At 35.0% G+C, this 27627-nt stretch overlaps 1 protein-coding gene across 10 annotated transcripts in view; it reads left to right on the top strand.

Moving 5' to 3' along the window:
- The window catches only part of Ypel (Yippee-like), a 314557-nt gene that overhangs the window by 138966 nt on the left and 147964 nt on the right, over positions 1 to 27627 (top strand). For 2 of the 10 annotated variants that reach the window (XM_085944851.1, XM_085944853.1), the window contains exon 2: positions 12248 to 12404. The exons of 7 other annotated variants lie outside the window; for them this stretch is intronic. The gene's annotated coding sequence lies outside the window, so the exon portion shown is untranslated. The remainder of the gene's footprint in view (positions 1 to 12247; positions 12405 to 27627) is intronic. One more of the 10 variants, XM_085944847.1, reaches the window with a different exon arrangement.

Raw genomic sequence — 27627 nt, 5'->3', positions numbered from 1 at the left:
TTGCTTTGGCGCAGGTGACGCAATTGATTCATATAAGATTTAAAGGCGTCTCGAAACAGTCCAAACCAGCCATACAATTATTAATTTAAGTATAGAAAAATCCTACCGTTCCCCTAATGTTTAATATATTTTTTTAATAAAAGTGTTCCCTTAAACTCTAAAGTAGTCTAAAGCAACCGACCGATTCACGAGAAAATCTAAAAAGCGGTCTCCGAAGAGTTAAACCTGCCACTCAGTTGTTAAATTATATTGAAATTTGAAAAAAAAAATGTGTAGGTATTTCTCACAAACTGAGTGAAAAATTGATATTGCCCAAAGCACAACAAAATCCCGGTATATAAGTAGGGCTTTGGAATAGGTCTTCATTAGTAGTAAAATTAGGTTAATTAAGTAGGCAGATACGAACGGTGAACAAAAATTAGATTGTTCATTTTGTATCGTAGGGGGCCTCAAAATCAGTCAGTGCGTCGGTACTCTACATCACTAAACGCGCAACTGCCCTACTGGCATGCCTTTTCGCTGGCACATGTGTGTCGGCTGGACAGTTTTACGATACGGTGTTTTTTTAGATTTAGTGTTTTAATAGTGCAACCTTTTTATATGTTTCGTAACGGCTATGAAACGCAAGTGGGTCAGCCAACGATCGCCGCCATCAAAATTTATATTATTTTATTTCATACGGCTTCCGTATTGGATCCATTATTACCTTTTAACGCGATGATTTCGTTTTAATGCAGCGGCCTTAACGACCAAAACAGCTGTTGGATTCAATTCTGAGTTTTAACATCGGATGTTGCGCAAATCTATCATTGCGCATTTGCGCTATTTTAATTGTTTTAGTTAACTAACTATTGACGATTTGAAAGTCAAGCGGATGGATCTACGTATGAAATAGTCATTGAAGTTAATGGCCCACCAAACCACACCGCCCCGCACCACACCAGGTCTGAAACGGGCGTATCACGGTACCCTACGTTTGGTGTGAAGCATCATTTTTATTTTTATGACTGGGAATGTTTCAGTAGCAGTTACCCAAGACCAATGTTTCCCAACGTGGGGCAATTTGAATGTTTTGTGGGGCAAAATGCAAATCATATTTGGGATAATAATTTTAATTATTATTTTTTTTTATATTGCAACCATGACTTTCCGAGAAAATTACTGTTGCCATTCCCATCATAATATTTAGTTGAATGCGGCCATTCAGTGACGTCCCTAGACAAAATGCCGCCCCTAGGCAGCGTCAAAATGCCGCCCCATTTTTTTATCATCCTTTCATTACTCCAATATCTAAGAAATGTGTTGTATGAAGCATGGCTCCCGTATCCCGAAGCGGGCCCCCAGGCTAGGATCTTTGGCAGCCCCCCTACCTATCGCTAAGGATAAAGGCAGTGTGACGCTCTACAGTAATGTTTTCCAAATGGTGTACGCGTTAAAATTGATGTGTATATTTAGTGTTTTTTGTATATTTTAATACACCCATTTGAATTATGGAGTTTTTAAGTATCGCTACACAATTTTAAATTGTATCGTACAACCAGATAATTATAAATATTAATAATATTGAAGAAAATAGCGCCGCAGGCGAATTTTTTGCTATTAGAGCGAATTTGAGATATGTGTTTATTTCACTTATCGAGCCCGGGACCCAGGCTAGAGCCCTGTCAGCCCCCTCTTGTGGGGGGCATGGTATGGATGGATACATTACTAACAAAATATATACCTACCACTAAGCTGAATCATAAAAAAATAAACTTAGATATTAATAAATAAATTATCAAATAAATATAATATTAGTTAAACACTTACCCAAATCACCAGAGTCTGAGATGCCATTTGGTTGATACCTATGTCTGACACATTTGGTCTGTACCATTTAGTAATACCTACGCAGACGTAATATTTTTACACCATTTTTTCTATGCCATTATTGTACCCTACAATATGTAAACACAATAATTTTCCTCGTTATTTTTTTAATATAAACCTAATTTAAATCATAAATATACTATTAATTAATAGTCTCAACACTCAACCGTTGATGATTGAAATAAAATACCCAAATCCACACTATTATCAACACAAAATATGTTTACAAAAAATGACTTAAAGAAGATATTGTTATTCACAGCACGATAAATACGATATAATCTAGATAGGTACCTACTAGTGTACATTTTTATTACAATTAGCTGGTACTTAATATAGTATGCACGAATACTAATTGATTATGACTTATGACTTGTTATGACAAATGTCAATGGATTAATAATCATTATGAATATCTATTTTGCAATAGACATCCAGCAACTTTTAAATCTCGGGAGTGACTAGCAAAATTATTTGGATAAATTAAAAAATACGGAGGTATGTACCTACCTATAAATCTCTACCATAATGTTCCTTGTTTCGTCACTAACGTTGAAATCTATATAGGTAGTATTATTTTGTTTCAATACCTACCTACGTCGGTTGTTCGGCGCCAGCTATGGCGCGACGGCTTTTGCGCGTATACCTACATAATATCACTGTTATGAAAGGAACTCTTTAATCTGAGCAAATGACATTATATTATTATATTATTTATGAGTATTATGACTGATTTATTATGGGTTTTTGGTGTTTTACATTTATCATTTATAATGTGTCTACGTAGCAAGAGTAGTAAAAATATTTTTTATTGTCATTTGTATACGAAACCGAGCAGTCAAAAATAAAACAAAAATTCCTCGCGAAGCGTGGTGACATCATACTAAAATATAGTAAGTACTGGATAAAAAAAACATCCGGAAAAAACATCTCCAACGCTCTGGTTATAATATAACTAATATAGGTAGCTATTTCTATATAATACCAAATAATTCTACTCGATTTGCCGCCCTTCGAGTATCTGCCGCCCCCAAGCGACGCTCAATCTGCCTACCCCCACGGGACGTCACTGCGGCCATTGACTGCCCAATATTAGTAATGGAGCGATGGGCTCTCGGAGTTCTGTGTCTTAGACAACGTGATCATTAAATCTACCTCCAAACACCTCACGAAATACTAAACAACAAAACAACGCAAGAGCAGTACACAAAATATTTAATTCTGGCCATAAAGAAATTTAAAGATAAATAATTACAAGATAAAAAGAACTTTTTATATACCACGTTTTTAAATTTTCTGTTGAATCATTTATAAACTTGTCAATTCTATGTATTAATAAATACTTTTTTTTGTACTTGATAGAAATACTGAATAAATATAGAATACTGAAATGTCATTATGACATTTCATATTGATTTCCATAGTAACGCTTCCTTAGTTTGGTTCTTTGCGCACAAATTGTAGCCAAAATTACTCGGATCTAATGGGGCATCCTCTCTGCGATGCGGCTTCCCTCGCCGCCTGACGAGGTCAGTGCTATAATATTATTATGTGTGACGCATAAAACCATAGGATCGATATATGCAATTTAAACTAATTATAATGCTTATTCTTGAAGAGTATCTACCTGTTATTTTTTATACAATGCGATCTGTCATTTATGCATAAATTTCGTCGTTTCCATTTGCGCATCGGTTGATATGATATTATTAGTAAAAATATTATTAAAAACCGAAGAAAACACGCATTTTAATATTATATAATATAAGTAGATATATTAAAGTATTTGTAAAACTTCTTTATAAAAGAAAATATTTAAATTATATCTATTTTTTTCTCATCAACATAAAACATTCGCGTGCCATGCAAAATCATCTCGCCTGCCACTGGTGGCACGCGTACCATAGGTTCGCCATCCCTGAAGTAGGATATTGTGACATACTGTCCAGTATCAAAACTGGTAGTGATCTACCACAATCTCATTGTCATTCAATAACACAAACAACACGTTTAATTTGCTTTCCTTTTCTTTTGGGCATTAATTGCACTCTCATCATCTGACTATTATAATACTACTGTGCAAATAATCTCAGTTTAAAGCGCGGATATTCAAATCTTCTCTTTCTCTCACTCCTGAGGTATGCCGTGAGTGATGCAATGTCTTAATTGAAAACAACTGCCACGTGAACGGGCTTAGGAAATAAAAATAGGAATGATTGATGAATGCTTCCCATTCGAAAATAAAATTTAATCATATTTTACATCTGAATGCACAGAATGTAGGTATACATTTTTTACATTTTGACGACACAATTCCTATACGCCTAACGTGCGCTCGTTCAAAATCAGGGAACTCAGAAATAATGGGAACTGAAATACCTAACGGGTGTGTTGTAACAAGCAACCGATATCGAGTGTGGAAGAATATCGGATAAACTTAAACACGTGTCAAGAATACGCTTGTATTTCGTTCTGACAACTGATATCGACACTCTTTCAATATTGTATTTGAAGGTTGCAACACACACTATTGCCGCTCTATAATGTGTCATCCATTTTCTTAGGACACTCACAGATTCAAAACCCTGCGTCAAAATGTAGTCAGAATTCGAATTAATCTATTATATTAATATGTTCAAAATTCACCCGACGACGATCTGATCGATGCGTTGTTTACTCACGCCTATTCTACACTTTTCAAATTATTTGTGTCACCACACTGAGATGTTGCCACGATCGTAAGAATTTTGCCGCGCAGCTGAAATTTTTGACGTCGCAATCTCAACCCGGAAGCAGTTGCGTTGCGTTCGTTTGTTTATCACGGTGGCCAACGTGATTCCTTGTCGGCCAGCACCGGTTACATGCGCTCGGTGTTGCCCTCGTTATCTCTCGGCTCTTTTGTTTACGTCGGGGCGCTCGCGATCGGGCGGCCTCGTTGTTTCGCGCGGCACTTTTGGCGCGATAAAGCTCGCGGTTTGTTTATGGTTTATTTCGCTTCGTGCGGGTGGCGGAAGTGCATGCCGATTATGTAAGGCAATTATCATCAACGAAGAAATTTGCATAATATACATAATATTATAATTAATCATTTCACATAACGAGGCACGATTTAGTGGGTCCACGATCAATGGTTTAGGGTTTTTCTTTAATTTAAGGACATTTTGGCATCTTCTGTTATGACAATGAAAATCACACGTTTTCTTCTGGGTATGTAGTATGGCCGTGAATACAATTATTGTTTACCCTGAGAGAGATTTTCTTTTAAAAACATTTTCTTATATTATGTAATGCTTTCTTTATTAAGGGGGGACATGCTCGTCGAAGGTCAAAATTGAGTTTTTATTGTATTTTCAAACCATGATCCTGGACACTCCTTAAACGTTGTAGATAATCTATTTATATAATTTTGAAGCCTTATTATCCTTTATAGTTATTTTAAACATTTGATGACTGCATGAAGTATTTTTGTTACATAAAATAGTATTCTTTTAAACCTCTCGCTCTAATGTTTTAGAATATAGTCATATTTCGGTACAGAACTGTGCAGTGGTGTTAAGATTTTTTACATTTATTAATTTTTAAACGCATTTATAAAACCATTAGTATAATTTATTACGAGATAATTTTTGTAAAATATTCACGATAAAAAATTATTTTGATAATCTCTGTGATCCCAAATTTGACAAGAATTAGGCATTTTATTATTCAAAAAATCGGCAAGATTAACACATTTGAAGATGATTCTAAAGATATTTATTATAAGCTATGTTTTTGACCATTCAAGTGTGATAAAAATTTTATGAATGATTGCTTTATAATAATTATTGACCTAAGAATAAGGTAGTGTTTTTTTGAAATACGCCATTTCTTTTGTCATTCCCTAGTGGTTAAGCTACAACATACGGCCGTAGCCATAAAATGACAAACTATAATTAAAGTAGGGAGTAAAATTATGTTAACGCGCGTGTTTGAACATGTACCTAACCGAATTTTTTTTTATTTTTTTTAAACGATACATGTTCAAACACGCGCGTCAATATCATTTTACTCTTTACTTCAATTATAGTTTGTCAATTTATGGCTACGGCCGTATGTTGTACCTTAACCACTGGGGAATGACAAAAGAAATGGCGTATTTCAAAAAAACACTACCTTATTCTTAGGTCAATAATTATTATAAAGCAATCATTATTCATAAGATGTTTATCACACTTGAATGGTCAAAGACATAGCTTATAATAAATATCTTTAGAATCATCTTGAAATGTGTTAATCTTGCCAATTTTTTGAATAATAAAATGCCTAATTCTTGTCAAATTTGGGATCACAGAGATTATCAATATAATTTTTTATCGTGAATATTTTACAAAAATTATCTGGTAATAAATTATGCTAATGGTTTTATAAATGCGTTTAAAAATTAATAAATGTAAAAAATCTTAACACCACTGCACAGTTATGTACCGAAATATGACTATGTTCTAAAACATTAGAGCGAGAGGTTTAAAAGAATACTATTTTATGTAACAAAAATACTTCATGCAGTCATCAAATGTTTAAAATAACTATAAAGGATAATAAGGCTTCAAAATTATATAAATAGATCATCTACAACGTTTAAGGAGTGTCCAGGATCATGGTTTGAATATACAATAAAAACTCAATTTTGACCTTCGACGAGCATGTCCCCCCTTAATTTATAATCGTTCTATACTAATTTACATTATCCTAAGAGGGTCATAATGTGGGCATCCGCAGAGTGGAGTTCATGGCCCCCACAGGGGGGGCGGCGTGACGGGTCGACCAGATAAATGAGATAAATACACATCTTAAATTTGCTCTAATAGCAAAAAAAGTCTCCTGCGGCGCTAGTTTGGTTCGGAGTTATTACCATTTTAAAATATATGGTTGTTGGGACGTGTTGAATAATACTCGACAACTCCATAATTCGATGTGTTAAAAAATCGCTAACTTACACTGAATTTTATTTGACCTCGAACACCATTTGAAAAACAATACTGGAGAGCGTCAGACTGCCTTTAACCATAGCGATAGGTAGGGGGGCCGCCCAAGATCCTGGCCTGGGGGCTCGCTTCAAGATATGGGGGCCATGGTGGAGTTGTAGGTATTAACTAACAGCCAATGTGAAATTATAATTTATTAATTAATTGAATGTTAAAAACCAGCACTTTTTGCAAATTGTATTCTTAGTTCAATGAAAACAAATAAGTATGACTGACAATGCTTAGTGTGCACTATCTATGTCGAATCGTAAGTGGCTGTCTTCACCCCTCGCCAATGTGGACCTTGGTTCACGTATCTGACAATGTTGCAACATTGTCGTTTTCATAACGTTATGTTATGAGTCGTTATGACTTATTATGACCACAACAAGATTAATAATTATTATACTTATTAAATTATTGTCATCAATTCTACGTTTGTATACATTTATTTATACACATCAGTTCTACCAGTCGGTCAGCTGATAATAAATTCATATCATAACAGCATTTATTATTGCGCAGTGGCATTTAGTATGTATGTTTATATATAATTTTATATCGCGATTTCTATTGAATTTACTATGTAATGAATATTACGATATTGATATAAAAAAAATGAAAAAGGTCAACTCACGACATGTCATCGCGAGCGCTGGATTGTGAATGTTTACATTTTTTACAGATTGGCGCGCAAATTTCTGTTATTGATCAGTGATCACAGTTTATTTGAATCCGAATTTCGCACCGTGGGAATCCCCCTCAATCATCAGTGTCTTTAAATTTAATGTAGTACTTGCATCATGGTTACACGCGCTGTACACATATGTATATTATATTGGATATTTGTACCAATGTGTGTACGTTAAGACGGTACTTCAGTGAAACGGCAAATAATTTTCAACTATAGGTGCGACGAAAATTTGGACTCGCTGGAAATCTGAGAGCGAACGTCGAGCTGTGAACACGTCAATTTGTTTCGTGATGGCGACGGGGGTATTAATTCTTAAATCGTGTAAAGATGACTAAAAAACGTTACCCATTTACTTGAAAAAGAAAACATGTCAATGAATATATTATTATTGTTACTAATAGAACAATCAACAGAACATTAAATGGACGCATGTTGGATTTATATGTGAAATTATATTTCGTTCGGAACGCGTCATTTGCACAATCCGCGCATCGCGTAGCCACGATCTTTTTAGACCATGCCTCAACTGAGGTATAGCCTTAATCATGGCAGTGTGAGGCTATACTGTAGCGTTTTCCAAATTGTGTTCGAGGCTAAATTAAGAGTATTCAGTATAGGTATATAATATGGAGTTTTTTTTTGTTTTTTAATACATCTACTTGAATTATGGATCTGTCGAATATCACAACACAAAACACTCAAAAATTGTATCGCACAATCTTAAATGTTTACTACATTGAAGTAAAATAGCGCTGCAGGCGATATTCTTACGGTTAGAGCAAATTTGTGATGTGTTTTTATCTCATTAATCTGGTCGACTCGCCACGCCGGGCCCTCAGGCTAGAGCCTTGTCAGCCTCCTCCCTCGTGGGAGCCATGATGTCAATCATCCGCTTTGAAAAAAGGCAAAATTTAAAGTTACATTTTTTCAAAAGGAGGTGACTTACATGTCATATATTTCATTTCCCGAAGTATTGCCATCTGCATCCTCTGACTGTTGGATAAACTGTTTAATTTGTACTTATTTGAATTTCTTCCTTTCCTTCTTTTGACCATGTCCGATCCTAATAGGAGCATGTATGCGCTTCCACTGAGTGGAGGTTTGTATTAACAGATTTTTTTACGAGAAATATGTGTTAGCCACTTGCTCAACCTATTAGGTCTATACTCTAACTCCAAACACAAATTGAAAAACAATATGTGTATTTGCCAGACTCAGGATTCGAACCTTGTATTATAAACCGAAGCATAAATCACTCGGCCATCGTGGGCATGGCCCCCATATCCTGAAGCGGGCCCCCAGACTAGGATGTTTGGCGGGCCCACCCTACCTATCGCTAAGGGTAAAGGCAGTGTGACGCCTTACAATAGCGTTTTCCATGGTGTACGCCAATGATACTCAACCTTTTTTTTCTTCGGGCCAAGTACATATATTTGTAAAGTAACGCGGGCCGCATTGCTACTGGTGTGACGAAAGAAATCATGAAACCCCCCCCCCCCCTTTTTTACAAAACGTTTTTGAGATTTTAAAAATTATGCGTGTTTTTTAAATTAATCGTGTGCAATAGCAACACTCTTATACCAGATCTGATGTGGACCATAACGACAATCCTCTTCGGGTATCTGTGCGTCAAACTCGAAACGAATCTCAAGATATACGAAATTCCTGATAAAAAATGTGTTTCGGGCCGCACATAAAAGCTTAAAGGGCCGCATGTGGCCCGCGGGCCGCAGGTTGAGTATCGCTGGTGTACGCGATAAAATTAAGGTGTATTTTTAGCGATTTTTTGTATTTTTAATATGTACATCCATTTGAATTATGGAGTTGTCGAGTATCGGCACACAGTTAAAGTTACAATCAAATATTTTAATTAATAATAATTATTGAACTAAAACTGACTTTTTTTTACTATTAGAGCAAATTTGTGGTTTGTGTTTATCTCACTTATCGGTCGACTCGTCACGCCGGGCCCCTAGGCTAGAGCCCTGTTAACCCCCCCCCCCCCCCTCCTTGTGGGGGCCATGATCGTGGGCATTGAATTTGAATTAAACTATTAAAACTTTTTTTTTTTAATTACTCTCCTGAAATTAAGGAAAGTGGTCCGTTATGCTGTACCTAAATTTAATGAAGAAACACTGCTTTAAGTTATCGATTTAAATGAGTTTTTAAAGCTTCAATTCACGACAGAGTGATTAACCTACCTACGGTATTTTTGTCTTATGATATGAAATGTCAAAGATTCAAAGCTGGCATTGGTTCTGAGAATATACTATTTTCAGTTTCTAAGTGTCAAAATACGTGGTCAACAACATGTAAACGCAATTTTGCTAATTATTATTGCAGAAGTCACTGCGACGTTGTCCTAGCTAGCCCGAGTCCATTCGCATTAGGTAAATTCGAAAAAAAAAAACATCCGAACGATCCCATTGCGAGTTTGTGCATCGTTTGTTTGTACGAATAAAACAGTGATGCACGACCTTTTTCCCAGTATAGCCAATGTATCCATGTTATGTGTTATTATATAATAAAATATTTCTTTTATTCAACGAATATATTCAACCATAACTTTGACCGTCCCACCCGAAAAAGATAGACTATCCGCATGGGAGGCGAACCTAGCCTTTGAGGGTCTCGAAGATTGGGTAAAGCCAGCAGAGCATCTCCCACGCGGAGCCAGTCTCGGGTACCGTACATAGAAAGCCCTAAACAGACTGAGAACCATGGTGAAGTGGTGGTTTTCCGATGACCATATACCTGTACGGTGAAATGCAAAGCATGGAGCACCTATTTGCGTGCAAGGCTTGCCCAGTAAGCTGCAACTTCGACGTGATCCTACACGCCGAGGAAAATGGTGTTGCCTTCGCTAACTTCTGGAGCGACACGACGAAGAAGATTCAACGAATAATATTATAATCATAAGATTTGAGAATGTAACATATTATTATATATTGAACATACATAATTTGAAAACATCTCATTATATATACAATCAACAGGGAAAATATCATCAATTCTTGAAGTTACTTGTACTTTGTCTCTTTAATCTTCAACTTACTGCTTGGTCAAAGGAGGCAATGATGGAGACTGAATAAATTTTCTTGGGGGATGAATCGTCATCAAACTGATGACGACTTTGAATAATTTTATTATTCAATTTGGCTACTCTATGTCAGTTATACTGTGTCAAACGCCACGAATGGGCTTTTTAGCTGTTTCGAAGGGTGGGCGTAGGCTGTGGAAATTCAACATAAATAATGCACATTAAATTTTGTCATTCATACTTTTTTATTTTCATTGAACTTAGAATACAAATTGCAGATTGCATTCTTTTATTTTTAAACTTCATTAAAACCCTGCCTAAGCTTAACCATAATGGTAGAGGTAGTCTGTGGAGATTCGAAAAAAAATAAAGCACACTTGGTCAGTAGTAGGTACTTATTTGTTTCCATTGAACTAAGAATACAAATTGCTGATGGTTTTTAAAATTTGATTTAAAGCCCTGCCTGACCAAACTATAAAAGATAAAGCATATTCATCTATATATAAAATATCTAAAATGATGTATGGTTTAATGACAAATGATTTTGGATCGATGTAGTTATAACTAAATGACACCTGTGTAGCACAACCGACTAAAGATATATAATTAACGGATGAAATAATTTTTACTATGTTTTATTGAAAACATAATCCAGGTAATTAATAGGTGGATATGAACTATGGCATGGCGACTGGCGAGCCGCGGGTTGTGCACCATATACGTGAAAAGTTGGCCCACATCCAAAGCTTAAAGTTCGCCGAGGAATGTCGCATATTTCTGTGAGAACTTTATTTTCGGCGAACATCACTTCGACGCCATATTCCTCAGTTATTACTCACGGGGGTTTCTTTGCATTAGTGTTGATGATTCCCGAAAGACAGAGCAATTTAAAAGTTTCAAATTCCGAAAGCAGTTAATTATCGTTTTCTTATGAATTATCTTCGCTGTTCGTGATATGCGTGATATTTCCACATCTGTTTTACGTATACCTAGTGATATGAAAGGGTTTATGTCGGAGGGTTTGTTTTCACTTTAACTAAAACCCATGGATTCGAGGTAGTTAAAAACATATTAAGTATATGTAGCTTTTCACACGAGATATGAGACATAGATATTGATCGAAGTAACAAAACTTTGGCGCGGGAAAAAAGACGGCGAATTAGGTTGGTTAGACGGTTTTAAGGCCTACATCCTGACTACATACCCTCTATCCTTCCAGCCAGGCAGAGTCGAGTAACGATACTTTTATCACTATGGCGGTATATTCTTATCAGTGGGTTTTTTCCATACACCAGGCGGCTATCAACGGTAGTTTATCATATTTATGTATTGAGGCGGATCTCATGATGAGTTTATCATATTTATGTATTGAGATTAACCGTCTTAGACTCTAAACTGTCAAAAATTGCAATGTTTTAACAATCCCTCTCTTGGCTGTGTTAAGGTTTACAGTGAGATAGAAAGTTTTGACAGTTTAGACGGCTAACTTATTGTAACAATTATAATACTTCAATACACAAATATGATAAACTACCATCGATAGCCGCCGATGGCCACCTTGTGTATGGAATAGCCCCTCAGAATACCAAATAGTTACTGGAGTAAGCTGATTAGAGTATGATTGATTAAACTGGCGCTAAGGTCCATTTAGGTCCATGGCCGACTGCACAACCATCATCCAGGCGTCTCTGTCCAGAGCTTCTCTTTTCCAGTCGGTCACACCCAGCTTCGCTGCATCCCTGCTGACGGCGTCCGACCATCTGATATCCGATCCGATCGTCTGATTAGAGTATAAAAGGTTTAAACTGATAAAGTATACCCTATAATGCATATATATGTCGCTAGATTTCAAAATCAGCCAAGTCCATAATAGATGAATAGGAGAAAAACAGCTTTTTGTTTTCTCAAATACACAGTCACAAGGGTGAAAGTTTATATTATTTCGAGAATAGAATATTTAAAATTAATAAATTCCACATTTTGATAATGCATAAATGTTAGAAAGCAGTAGTTCTTCAGCAATTCACAAAAAAGTCAAAAATACCTAAAGGTGGACTTGGCTGATTTTGAAATGTAGCGACACATATATCTCTCTCTCTCTCTCTCTCTCTCATACACACACATACACTTGTGATTATATGCAACCGAATATCCGGGAAAGCTTCGAAAATTCCAAATTTAAACAAAGGACGCGGGTAATTTCCGCGCAAAATTAAAAGCACTTGCAATGACTCCAGCTCAGCCGCTGCCAGTCGTAAAACATATATTTTTCCCTGGCAAACGTCGAATGTTTGTTTGTTTACGTTTTGTGAATTGAAATTCAATATTAATGGACGTCGGATTAAATGCATCCATGTCAATGGCCCCAATGATCGTGAAATATATTTATTTTTACATTGCGCGGTGTACTGGCATTTGTGCACTTATTTTGGGGTGGAAGCTTTTTATTTGCGCTTCGAAAATTATATTAAAATTTACGATTTTCTTTTTCTGAGCAATTGTTGGCATCTATCTGCATTGGCTAACATATATACTCATACATTTGATGTTATGCGATAGCGGAAAATGCTAACATTATACGTGTCGCTACATTTCAAAACCCGCTATAACACATTTTTGAAATAATTAATATACATAAATCGATGGATTCGTTATTAAAATCTCTACATGAAAATTTTATCGCCTCTTTCAAAATCCGCTACGATTGACTGTCATTTATGAAACAAAATCAATGCGTCTATCAATTTCCGCTATAACACTACTGAAACATTCAAAACATTCAAAAACTTTTTAGTTAAATTTTTTTTTATTGATTTTCTCAACATAATAAAAAAAGTGTTATAGCGGGATTAATTACGGTATTTAGCGTACACATAATAGCCCATAGATGGAGCGTATAGCAGTGGCGAAGGGTGAAGGTAGGCTGTTAAGATCCGCCATACATAGGGCATACTAAACTCTGTCAGTCATACGTATTATTATTTGTTTTCATTGAAATAACACTACAATTTACAGATTGTGTTGGTTAGATTTTAAAATTCAATTAAACCCTGCGAAAACCGAGCCATAATGGATAAAAGTCAAAAAAATACTCGTCTATCTATAAAATTAAATCATATATAGTTTTGGCTATTTTATGGATTGAATAATATTTTTTATCTATTATAGTTTGGTTTAGGCACGGTTTTATGAATTTAAAAAAAATGTACCATCAATAATATGTGTAATACGTATTCTTAATCCAACGAAAAAAAATAAGTATGAATAAAAAGTGGGGACAATTTTGTCGTATCGCCTAAAATATGATTTAGGTAAGGTTTAATTGGTTTTTAAAAACTATCCCAACACCATCTGTAAATTATTGTAGTCTTAGTTCAATAAAAACAAATTCGTATGACTAAACAAGTATAATGTGCACTATTTACGGCAGATCTTAACAGCCTACCTACATCCTTCGCTACTGGCATACATACACCCTACCAGTGGCGAAGACTCCATACTAGGCGATTATTTGAAGCCTACTTTTTTAAGAAAAATATTTTTTAATTGCATATTGATTTATTTGTATAATCACTTGATTTTATATTATTCTATAAAATAATTTATTTTGCCAACGAGAGATGCCTTATGTATGTATTACACAGATAATTACAAAACAATCTGCAAAGGTTTTAAAAAATATACCACAGCGCGCCATATGTCTTGACTAGGGAATCCAATCCCGAGCCAAAATTCTGATCCCGGGATTTCGGGATTACAATTTGACAATCCCGGGATCCCGGGACTGGTCCCGGGATTGGGATTTTTTTCCATTGTAAATATAAAATTTTTATATTTACAAATAACATTGATAAAATCGGTCAAAAATAAATCTAGTATAATTTATACTATTTAAGACATTTATTGTTAATATTGTATACGTTAAATCTTGGAAATACACAAGCTTAATGGAGTAAATAATATTGTAATATAAATAATAATGTGAATTTAATATGAGATTGCTATTTCTGATAGTAAAGACATAATGAATAGATCAGCGAGATTTAAAATAGTAAACCAAATAATCATGGCGTACTTATGGCCTTTCGGCTTCATAAATCTAATTAGTCAGCCAAATATGAAACTGCCGTAAAACGTATGATATCATGGTGGAATTACTTTGTTAAAAGTGCGAAGCATTGTTTTTTTTACCAATCTTTCTCATTTTTAATAATCTATGTGAAAAAATAAAATGAATCGGCAACCTACACATCAAACTTCATTCAAACTCAGTTTATTTCTAATGTAGTTATTTTGTATTAAAAGTATTTTTTCTGTTATATTTTCCATAAAAATTGATAAAAAAATCAATCCCGAAATCCCGGGATTATGTTTATCAATCCCGGGATTCATAGGTATCGAAAATAGCTCGGGATCCCGGGATTGGATTCCCTAGTCTTGACGTAAATAAAGGTCGGATTATGTTTCAAATAATTCTCATTTTTTTTCATATGGACTTTACGTCACGTAGCCCCGCCTAGTCTATCGAATTGTATGAACTAAGGTAAGGTCCGATCGCAGAGCCTAAAACTAAATAATTACTAATTAGATAATTAAAAAATAATAATTTCTATGGTGTTTAATCGAATATGAATACATATTATAGACTTTTTAAAAATAAAAAGAACTTTTATCTAATGATTTTTGATGTGTATAAATGTTTTGAAAAAATACGTACCTACTTAATTTAAACTGATCGCTTAATTTTGATGTCGTCAGTGAGTTTTTTGAAGTTTCATTAATTTAATGTGTCGTTGTCATTAGTGTGTACCTATTCATTAGTAGTAGGTAATATCGTATTATCTTCATATTTCTCGGAAGTATACCTGACAAGTGTGTTCTTTTTGTCAGATCTCCACAGCCTACCTCTTTCCAAAAGTCACCCTTCGCCACTGCACCCTACGCCTCCAAGAATCCTTGTCGCTCGCCAGTCTTCTTACGTCATTCTTGCTAGGTTATGTCAGTATCCAGTAAATCCGTCATTATATACACTCTGTAGGTAGTCCAGTTGACTTGAAGAACAGGCAAACCAGACTGAAATTCTCTTCAAGCATTCGCAGCATATGCCAAACCAGGTCCAACGTCGCCTCTTTACCTTCAGTGTGATGAGAGGTTGCTTGATTCGCTCTCTTACTTCTTGATACTCCTAAAGTCGTACCACACACATCCGGTATCTGTATCAGTTTCTGATGATTATGTTATTTATTTGAAAAAAAATATTTGAGTTACAAAACATGTTGTTATTTGTTTTAGTAAGTAATATATAATTATAATAAATAAATATTAATATATTTCATATTCAAATTTATTAGTGTAATCACATGCGCGTGTAGTCTGATTGATATGAATGATCTGTGGGTCTATTCTATACTTATCGAACACTAAATTGATAAATAGTATCAAACTTAGGGTAGGTTTGTATCAAAATATTAGCACTTATTGTAACAATTACACGAAGCCGGTTTTTATTGTTGCAATAAGTGCGATATTTTAACAGCAGCAAGATAGGTGCTGTTAAAATATAGCACTTATTGCAACAATGAAAACCGGCTTCGTGTAATTGTTACAATAAGTGCTAATATTTTGATACAAACCTACCCTAAGTTTGATAATATTTTTCACTTTATCACTTTAGCGGTCGATAAGCATAGAATAGACCCAATGATACATGTAAATATTGATGCATGCTTTATTTGCTCGGCATTAATAATATCATATATATATATATATTATAATTATATACTGTATTTATACAGAATACGCTGTGTACGGAAAGTGAAAAGATGCTCAAGTCTGTCCAACTAGCTGTTGGGCCCATCGGACCGTCCGACTTGGTCACCATAGAAGCAAACTACCAGGGAACTCAGAAATAATGGGAACTGAAATACCCAACGGGTAAGGCGATAGCAGGTAACCGTCTCGAGTAAGCAAGAACCCGGGTTAAACTTACACACGTGTCAAGAATACGTTGTACCTCTAATATTGAAAACTGCTCTCGGTTTATGCATTTACGCTGATTTAATGTTGGTGTATTACACACACTATTGCACGTGCATAATGCGTGCTTCATTTTCGTAGGACACTCACACATTCAAAAACCCTGCTTCAACGTGCGGCGTATTGAATATAGCCAATCGGTATTCTATTTATTATCTGTTCTGTGCAAACTACCTATATTGCTTTTTAAAAAATGCTGTGTTTGACTGCGGACGTGAAGATCTCTTCACGTAGTCGTGTCAGTATAGTTTAGCTTTATTTTTTCTATTCACTAATAAAACTTGCAAATTGTTGTGTTTTACGCGCATACCCACACTTAAAAAATTATAATTGAAAAATATATAGGTATTACGAGTATTATATCCTGAAATACGCGAAAGTAATTTTATATCGGAATTCATTGCAGCAGAAAAGACAGCTAAATAAATGTTTATAATATACACAGAGCATACAATTAAACAGATATGATGTTATCACGACTAGGCTACATATTTCATACAAATGCGCAGTTATTTGCAATTTTTTTTTGCTGTGCAGTAGGTACGTATGGTATGACAGAATATTTTGCTTATCTTAGTGGTTAGCGAAACACAATTCATATTATAGGTAGGTAACTTTAATATAGATGTGTTAATATAGTAATCATTATTCTGTATTAGCGATGTCTCTGATGGAATTGTTCTAAATGTCAGGTAAACACCATCGGTCCTAGCGAGTGCGAGACCCGATTGAAACGTGTACTCGAGGCCCCTAAGCATTAATATTGTTTATTTTAATTGTAGGTAAGCAACAGTATACAGTATTTTTTTTATATAACTTCTTCAATATCCTGTTCAACATATACCTAACATATAGGTACATCTGCCATTATGAGAATGAGTTTTTTTTTAAATTGTGATTTCCCGTTTCCTGAATACGTCGAAGATGTTAAATGTATAATAGGTCGAATTTTATTTAAAATAAAAATTAAAGAATGCCTTTAGTTAAAGTTAAATACTTAATTAAATTTAAAAACGAATTTTCTTTTGTCGTTTGATTATTTTTTGTTTTTTTCTTGCGAGCATAAGGTGCGAGATTGGGCTACCAATAACTTTTGAATCAGTCTAGTAAACTTGGTTTTTATTGTTGCAGCGCGTGCGTGAGCTTTGATTTATTCTTTTAACACTGAAGTAAAATTAATAATATAATTATGAAATAAAGTTTATACGCTTCAATAATAAATCCCTACAAAATGTTATTACGTAGTACCTACTTTTCCCATAATTCATAAGCATGCTCCGCATCTACAGCATCTATGGACAGTACGCCACTACAGTGTTAATTGAAGTTAAATATTTATTTATTGTTTTCGTTTAGTTATTAAGAGCGTACATAACTGAAACGGCAAATAATTTTAAACAGTATGTGGAACGAAATTTCGGCCGCGTTGCCATTCGGAGAGCGATAGTCGACCTGTTTGCACGTCAATTTGTTTTGTGGTGGCGTCGGAGGAATATATTCTTAAATCGTGTAAAGATGACTAAAAAACGTTCCTTAGGTACTTGAAAAAGAAAACATGTCAATGAATATATTATTATTACGAATATAATAATAAACGTAACATAAAAAGGACGCATGTTGAATTTTTATGACAAATTATATTTCGTTCGGCTCGCGTCATTTGCACAATCCGCGCATCGCCTAGTCACGATTTTTTTAGACCATGCCTCAGCTGAGGTATATATAGCCTTAAACGTTCAGTGTTTTTGAAACGGATGTTAAACGAAATGTCAAAAGTTTGCGTCGCAGTATTGAAGAACTAAAAGCGGTAATCGTATGTTTTCATTCCTATTTCCCTTGTTCGTATGTATATTATATATTTATTATTTTGTTTTTTGATTCCTTTAGAAATTTAAACTGCTGAGGCATTATTAATAATTCAAAAATGAACGCATTTTTTAACCTTTTCGCGTGGCAACACGTGTTTCCGTGTCAAATATCTTCTTTCGTTTGTTCGAAAACTTTATAGTAAATATTTAAATTATTTTAGCATTGCAAAAAGAAATCATTACAATATAATTAATATTTTCCCCATCATGAAATCGACGATAAGGAAAAAGGATCATGATTATTTAATTAATACATCATATCGATTGGTTAACTTCTCACGTCTGTGCATTCGCGAGTGTTGGACAGTCTCTATAAACTGTGTAGCAGTTAACACCCAGTAGCTTGTGTAGATAATTACAATCTATTCAGTAGATCTTATGAAACGTTTTGATTGAGTGTCAATAACATTTACATTCAATTTTATGCAGAGTTGACACAGATATGATCAATAAAAAAAATTGCTTCTTCGCGCGACAGGGTTGCCACCTGGTTGGTCCACGTGGTAGTCGTAGCAACCAGTTAATATGGACCGCATTAGCGAATAAATATCACAGTGCTATTGTGATGTTTGCTACACATGAATTTGCAGTGCGATTTAAACTGCAAGTAATTTAATCATTCGAAATTACAAGATTTTAATTATTTTTGCGTACACGGTGTAGTTCTTACACGTTTGTTATAAATATAATTGTAAGAAAAAAAACATTACCAATGCAGTTAAGTAATGTTTAATATTTTCACGTGTTCTTCCTCCTTCTTTCCTCGATATTTTGGGGTCGTTGCAGAGGTGGTCATTGCCCCCATAGGGGGGCTGACAGGGCTCATCGACCACATAATTGAGTGAGATAAACACACATCTTAAATATGCCGTAATAGTAAAAAAAGCGCTATTTTGCTTCGGGTTTATTACTATTTTAAAATATAAGTATGGTTATGCGATGAATTTTTTGGATATTGTGTGTTGATACTCGACAACTCCATATTTAGATGTGTTAAAAATCGCTGAAAATACACTGAATTTTTATTAACCTCGAACACCATTTAGAAAACGCCTCTGTAGAGCGTCAGACTGCCTTTAAGTAGGGGGGGCCGCCAAAGATCCTGGCCTGGGGGGCCGCTTCAGGATGTGTGGTCCATAGATGCTGTAAGTGCGGAGCATGCTGACAAATAATTTATAATTTACCATGCAATAATATTGTTTATTTATTATATTTTGACATAGTTTGACTTTACTATAAGTCCTCTAGTGGTGCTATAATACCTAATATAAATACTATGTATTTTTCGACAGCACCACCTTTTCCAATACAACGTATTTCCATCAAGATACAGCGATAAAAATTAATAATATTAATGTCTGTTTTCACCATCACTTTCATGAGGCTCCATATTAATAATAATTACAAGATAAAACGAACTTTTTATATACTTACAACGTTTTTAAATTTTCTGTTGAATCATATAAACTTGACTTGACTAGCTTAAACGATCAAAAAAATTGTACTTGATAGAAATAATACTATAATGTCATTTTGACATTTCATATTGATTTCCATAGTAACGCACGTATATATTAATAATTTAGTTGCTAGGACCCCAGACCCCTAGGAACTAATATGGAGTCGAAATAACTTTTCATACAAAACAGAATTAACTGAAAATGAATTCAATTCTTCAAGTCGGGAAGTTAGTTAAAAAATCACGGAAGGAATTACATGCCGCTTAAACCCTGCTCTGCGCATCAACGCGATGTGAAAACTTCCAACTCATTCTAAAATTATATGTCACGTGTACTCATTATATCTTCAGCACCTCAATTCATAGAAACTGTCCACAGTAAGTGCAACTCATTTACCTTCTTGACAACCCTACCCATCACTTGATTCTCGACTGATCAACTGGCCGTCTGATCAATTCGCGATAGTGGGTCAATATTTATTTACCTAGTGATTTAGTTATATTAACAGTAAATGTGTGTTTATTGACTTATAATATATTTTGCGGGAACAGCTCGACAGCGATTATTGAATCCGATCGATCCGATAGTGGCCTCTTAAGTTAAATAAATATATATTTATTTATTTTAAGCTGACGCCGACATAACCACTGGCTGTTGAGTACCCTTCTCTGCCCGTACAGGCATGCGCCACGAAGGCGTACTCTGCCGGCTGACTCCTACATTTCCTACGGAGGGGTCAAACTCACCGACTGATTGTTGTGTGTTAGCGGTCAGGTTAAAAGTTTTCTAGCCGAAGCATTCAAGCCGATGTTTGTTATGTTGCACTCATGCTATGTGCGGCAGTACTTTAGGTTACGTGTATTTTGTGAATGACGACAAAATTACATTGACTTATTCGACTTGTTGCAGTCGAGGTTTTATGGAATAGCATGCATAGTCAGCTTCTTAGGCAATATTGGTCGAAGAAGCTCAGATAATAATGGTAATAGGGAAAGTTTAAAGAAGAATATGCCGTGGAAGGATAAGGATCGGAGTGATTATGTGAAGGTAATACGGGTTTCTCTCAAGTAAGAGGCTGAGAGCTTAGGGTTTTCGAAGACACTCAGCAGGTCAGTAAAGATCGCGAACCTCAAATGTGAGAATAACGATTACGAGGAAGAATATTCTCTATAGCCCTAGAGAATCACAGTTATCAAAAATGTTGTAATATAAAACGTCATACTATAATTCTCTCAGACGCGCACACAATGGAGGGGGGGGGGGGTTCTGGTCTGGACCCCCCCTCTAAGGAACGAAAAAATGTATCATATTGTGTTTGTTTTAATGTTCCGACGCACCAAGCTAAAATACAAGAAAAGAGGCATCTATTAGTTTTTGTTAAGTAAAAGAATATTTTGTGGAAATGGACCCCCAAACTATTTTTCTGTGCACGCGCCTATATTCTCTCTATATGCAGAATAATTAATCTAACCTAATAGTTACCATTTCTAAAATTGATAAAGAGGTCTACGTTTATTCATTGTAATTTATTGGCATTGTAGGTATAAGGAAATTTATCAATAATAAAAATTCGGTTGCGCGAATATATATTTTTTGTTCGATATTTAAATATTAAAATGAGTGTGAATCTGTGTTTTGTATCAAGAGAAAGTGTACAATAAAATTATTCATCGACAAACACTTTTATGGCTGCAAGATGGGTTGCTTATTCAAATTTTATGTCGTTAAAAAAGAAGAGAGAAAAAACAATAAAATCATTCAAACAATCAGAACAGCGGCGCAATGACACCGAAGGAGGCTACGACCCTTCCAAGGTCAGAGAGTTTTATAAATATAATTTTAATGATACATACCGTATGAACATCGTACAAAACAATAATTGCAATAGCAGTGCAACATTTTTGCGGTTTTTATATTATTATTTAGCGGGTTTTATTTTCGGATTGCAACACTCATCGTGCTCGAACGGTAGGTACTAATAAGCTGGGTGCTATTATTTGCTGATAATTAAATATTACAGTAAACTCCCGATTAACTGTGTGCGGATTATCGGTGCATGAATATATTTTTTTAATCGCTCGCTTTCATGAACATGGACGTCGCTTTGGAAAATTCGAACTGATATTAGAAAATAATCCAAACTGCAAATAAACCAAAATCACAGATTTTCTTAATACATAATGAGTATTACACATGTTAAAATAATTTTCTGCTTTGGAGATGTATAATAATAATATGTATTATTTTAAAAAGAAAAACCCATAGTTCGTATTATCCTTGTTTTTCATTTATCCGTGCCGCCTCTCCCCACATTAGTATAATTACTTACTTTAAAATCTTTAAATGGTGACTGAGAAAGGAAGTTAAAACCCTCGCAAACAACTTTAAAAATCCGCCAATTATCGCATTTTGTCGCTTAAGCGCTCGTCAAGCGTAGGCGCGTTCGGCGGAGCGTTGAGCGGCGCGCGCAACTCAAACGTATAACTGTGTGTGAAAACGTTCGTATACAATGCGCCGCTCAACGCTCCGCCGAACGCGCCTACGCTGGACGGGGCCTATAAGAATATCCGTAGCTCCACCGAACTTTTCCGGGTAGCAGACGATAGACTGATAGAGTAAAGACCGGCCGACCTCCGTTGTTAAGGGTGTGCCACGGTAATGAGAAGAATATTAATTGTTTATCAGCAGCATTAGCATCACGAGTTGTTTGTGACTTTGTAACGCCCTCATCTACGTTATGACGTATTTACGATGTGTTTATCTATTATATAAATTGTAAGGGATCATAAAAATATTTATTTGAAAAAATATGGCGCCAGACTGAACTTGAACCTGCATTCATCGGATTCCGGTCAATATTGTTTTTCACAATAAGTGTTTTTTTTAATACGTAGGCATGATTCTGAATTATATACATATGTTTAAATGAAATATTGACTGCGTATTAAAATATCGGTTTTACTAATGCGGAAAATCGGTTATGCAATCTATATCCAGTGCAGATGTTGAATATAAAGAAAAACGAACATTTCCTATAAATGTTAATTTTAGACACGCGGACGTTGCTGCTTTTGCGACATTCCGCGCTGATGGTGCTCGTCGCCATGCTGCGTGCTGGTTTGGTCGTTTTTGGGAACCCAAAATATCACATCGCAGGAATTATTACGACCGACCGGCCGTCGATAAAACACCGGCTGTCTTCTCCGACATCTCTTCGCGGACATGGACATTGCAGCTTTCCGCAGAATTATTTGATATATCACATCTTGAGACGGTATCAAGAAGTTGAATAAATTTTACTGTAGAAGATAGATATTGCATCCAGTGGCGAAGAAGTTGTTAAGATCCGGACATAAATAGTGCACATTAAACTTTGTCAGTCATACGTTTTTGTTTTTATTGAAATGAGACTACAATTTACATATTATCTGCAGTAAGATGGCAATCCCTAATATGTCCCTTTTTCTAAATTGTTCAGGAGAACAATTTTAAACTTTGACGGGCTCGGAATAATCAGACTTTTAATTTTGGAAGCCTTACTTTATTGTTAAATGTGTATAAAATAGTGATTTAAATAGAGGGATATTTTTTAAATTGAGGTATCTATAGAAAAAATGCTGAAATTTTCCAAATATCTCCAGGCTTTCATGACTTATCATATTTTACCATATAATCCAGGTGGCAAAACATGATATGTCATGGCAATTGATCAAATTACATAGTTGTTTATTCTATTTTTAAGGTGTTTTTTTAAAGAAAAAAGACTGCATGTTCTGACAAACATAATTTTATTGTAATAAAAAAATCACATTGTATAACGCGAAAGACACAAAGTTTACAATTGTTTTACATTAAACATCACCACTGGTTGGATCTAAATCTTCTAACTCGTTAAACTCTGGAGCCTCTTCCGTTGTGGGTAGCTTTACACGGTAGTGAGTACAGGCTTAGAGACATATCGTATTATGCCAAATTGAGAATTACAAAAATGGTGACCAAATATGATATATTATCATACATGTCATAAATTACCTTTTTATCTGGGATAAACGAGGAAAAATGTAGGAAGCCAAAATAAGTCACGTCATGACATATCATAGTTTTCCATCTTAAGATAATGGACAAATCACATATTTACACAGCTTATTTCTCCGAACATAATATAAGACCTAGACATACCATATTTTGACAGCTTGTAGATCTCACCAAGACGAGTCTGGTGGTAGACATAACTCAATTTGCCAAAAAAAAAACGGACATATTGGGTATTGCCTATCAGATATGTTGTTGGTAAGTTTTTAAAAATCAAGTAAACCCTGCCTAAATCAAACGATAATACTTTTGGTATGCTATGGGCGATCCGATAAAATAGTGCACACTTTTTCATTCAAACTTATTTCTTTTCGTTGGATTAAGAATACATAAATTACTCATGATGTTGGTTAGTTTTTTTTTTTTAATTAATTAAGCCCTGCACAAACCAAACCACAATGAATTCCTATAAGCTTAACGCGTCCAAAAGAAATGTGTTATATGTCTTTATTTTAAGACATATAACTAATCTCCTTTCGATAATTTGTCTAATGATTATTTTCTGACTGCCTTTCTACAAGGCACGCTTACTTTTCATCCCGCTTGAATTTCGTAGGGCACTTTTGCTCTTGAGACATTTTTGCCTGTTATTGCGAGGGATGGTTTCTAATCCTGCGGGTCTATTCTATACAAAAGGCGACTATCGATCGCTAACGTGCTAACGTGATAATGTGTTAGTATTTGTTACATACATTTTATATTGAAATATTATAATTGTAATTGTATTGTAATCAGTTAATCAGTCGAAACTGTCTCTCTCTCGCTCTCTCTCTATCGCTCATGCTCTAAATTTTAGCACAGGCAGAGGGCATGCCGTTAAAATATATCATTTATTGCAACAATTAATACCGGCTAATTATAATTGTTACAATACGTGTTAATAATTTGATACAAACATACCCTAGTTAGCGGTTTTAGCGGACGAAAGCAGCTTTTTATATAGAATAGACCCGCTGGTGTCCTAAAGAATTTGTATTTACATTCGCCAGTCAGTTAGTTACCTACGTGGTAGCAGTCATGATCTATTCTGGGTCCCGGTTTCCGCGTGTCATGCCTATGAAGCACCATTATCAAGGGGTGCAAAAGTAGTCAATGCGCTACTAAAAGGCATAGACATTTTCAGTGAGTAGGTAGGTACCTATTTTGTTTTCGAAATTTTATTTTTCTATATTTCTATATTTATATTGTAAATCTCATGTTGTGAACGTTTTGAATTTAGATTTGTTATGTCCACAATGTTTTGTTCTCTTTTAGATAAATAAATAATGTTTGTAATACAATGTACATACTTTTCTAATTTCTTTTATTTTTTTAACTGTCAATTCATGGTGGAACTGCATTGTATTGTTGTTTTTATTTAATAAAACGCAATTTATGTGTCGTACTTATTCCACTTTTAATCAAGAGATTAGGACCGGTTTCGTCCGCCTCAGAGGGACATTTTCAACTGAAATTTTTCAGTTTTTTTTTCAATTTCCAGTTGAAAATGTCCCTCTGAGGCGGACGAAACCGGTCCTAATCTCTTGATTAAAAGTGGAATAAGTACTTCATAAATATTGCGTTTTATTAAATAAAAACAACAATACTTTTCTAATGCCGAAGAAGTAGCCAATAGAAGTTGCAACCTAGACGCACAATGCTTTCTCTGATTGCCGACATTAAAACGTACGCATTCACATTGTTAATAATTACAAGTTTTCTCTGCGATTATAAAATTATCAATGCAACGGTTGCGATTATCATTTTCACCGTTTGCCGAGCCTTTCGCTTCGATCTACTTTCCACAATGATATGCAAGTTAGATAGAATGTTTACTTATTGCCAATACGCAAATATGCCTTCCTTGGGGAACATTCTGTCATTGACAGCTGATAAAACGCGTTTGGCGTGGATGGAGGCTCTCCCACTGTCTCGCGAGGAGTTATTGACAATTTGATACAGGATACACCATTCCATACAATATCTGAAAAGAAAAAAATAAGGTAGCTTTTCTAGTAAATGTTATAGACAGTTGACATTGTAATACAGGTAGAGCTAGGTAGAGCTCAGATTTAAATACATACAATATAGGATTGTATTTATAAGAATTAATATCTTTAAAAATATTCCAAAACATTATTCTTTCACGGTTGTTTATCTTGGCCACTGGTATGTATTAAGAGCATACTTCAGTGAAACGGCAAATAATTGTCAACTATAGGTGCGAGGAAATTTCGGACTCGCTGCCAATCGGAGAGTGATAGCGAGTTGTGAACACGTCAATTTGTTTTGTGATGGCGTCGGGGGAATTATTTCTTAAATCGTGTGAAGATGACTAAAAAACGTTACCCATTTACTTCAAAAAGAAAACATGTCAATGAATGTATTATTAATATTACTAATAGAACAATAAACATAACATGGACGCATGTTGAATTTTTATGACAGATTATCTTTTGTTCTGCACGCGTCGTTTGCACAATCTTCGCGTCGCGTAGTCACGATCGTTTTAGACCGTGCCCCAGCTGAAGTATAGCCTTAATGCATTATAAGAAGATATTTTATTTTATTTAATAAAAAAGAGTATTATGGCATTACGACATTTGACAATGCGCCCATAATCTAATATATAAAAATTAATATTTGTGTGTTTGTGTGTTTGTTTGTTCGTATTTAATGCGCAGCCATACCGTTCATCCGATTGCGATAAAACTTTGTAAACTTATTGCTTGCACTTGCGGGAAGAGTATAGGCTATACTAATATATAAAAATGAATGTCTGTCTGTCTGTATGTCTGTCTGTCTGTATGTCTGTCTGTCTGTGTGTCTGTCCCGTATGCGTTCCTATACCATTCATCCGATTGCAATGAAATTTTGGTAAGTGGTTGCATGCACACCCATGAAGGTTTCTGAATTAGAAAAATCATCATCTTCTTCTTCTTCTTCATTATATTTTCTTTTATTCGTATGGTTCCTATACCATTCATCCGATTGCAATGAAACCTTCGTCAGTTGTTGTGGTAACACCCGCAATGGTTTTTGAATTAGTACAACCATCTTCTTCTTCTTCTTCTATTCTATATTCTTCTATTCGTATGCGTTCCTATTCCATTCATCCGATTGCAATAAAATTTTCGTCAGTAATTGTGCCAACACCCGCGAAGGTTTCTGAATTAGTACAATCATCTTCTTCTTCTTCATTCTATCTTCTTTTATTCGTATGGTCCCTATACCATTCATCCGATTGCGATGAAACCTTCGTCAGTTGTTGTGGTAACACCCGCAATGGTTTTTGAATTAGTACAACCATCTTCTTCTTCTTCTTCTTCTATTCTATATTCTTCTATTCGTATGCGTTCCTATTCCATTCATCCGATTGCAATAAAATTTTCGTCAGTAATTGTGCCAACACCCGCGAAGGTTTCTGAATTAGTACAATCATCTTCTTCTTCTTCTTCATTCTATCTTCTTTTATTCGTATGGTCCCTATACCATTCATCCGATTGCGATGAAACCTTCGTCAGTTGTTGTGGTAACACCCGCAATGGTTTTTGAATTAGTACAACTATCTTCTTCTTCTTCTATT

This window comes from Rhyacophila brunnea, unplaced genomic scaffold, assembly GCF_057557595.1.
Source record: "Rhyacophila brunnea isolate RB1 unplaced genomic scaffold, BYU_Rbru_1.0 scaffold_17, whole genome shotgun sequence".
Classification (NCBI taxonomy): domain Eukaryota; kingdom Metazoa; phylum Arthropoda; class Insecta; order Trichoptera; family Rhyacophilidae; genus Rhyacophila; species Rhyacophila brunnea.
This window is presented reverse-complemented; position numbering and strand designations above follow the sequence as displayed.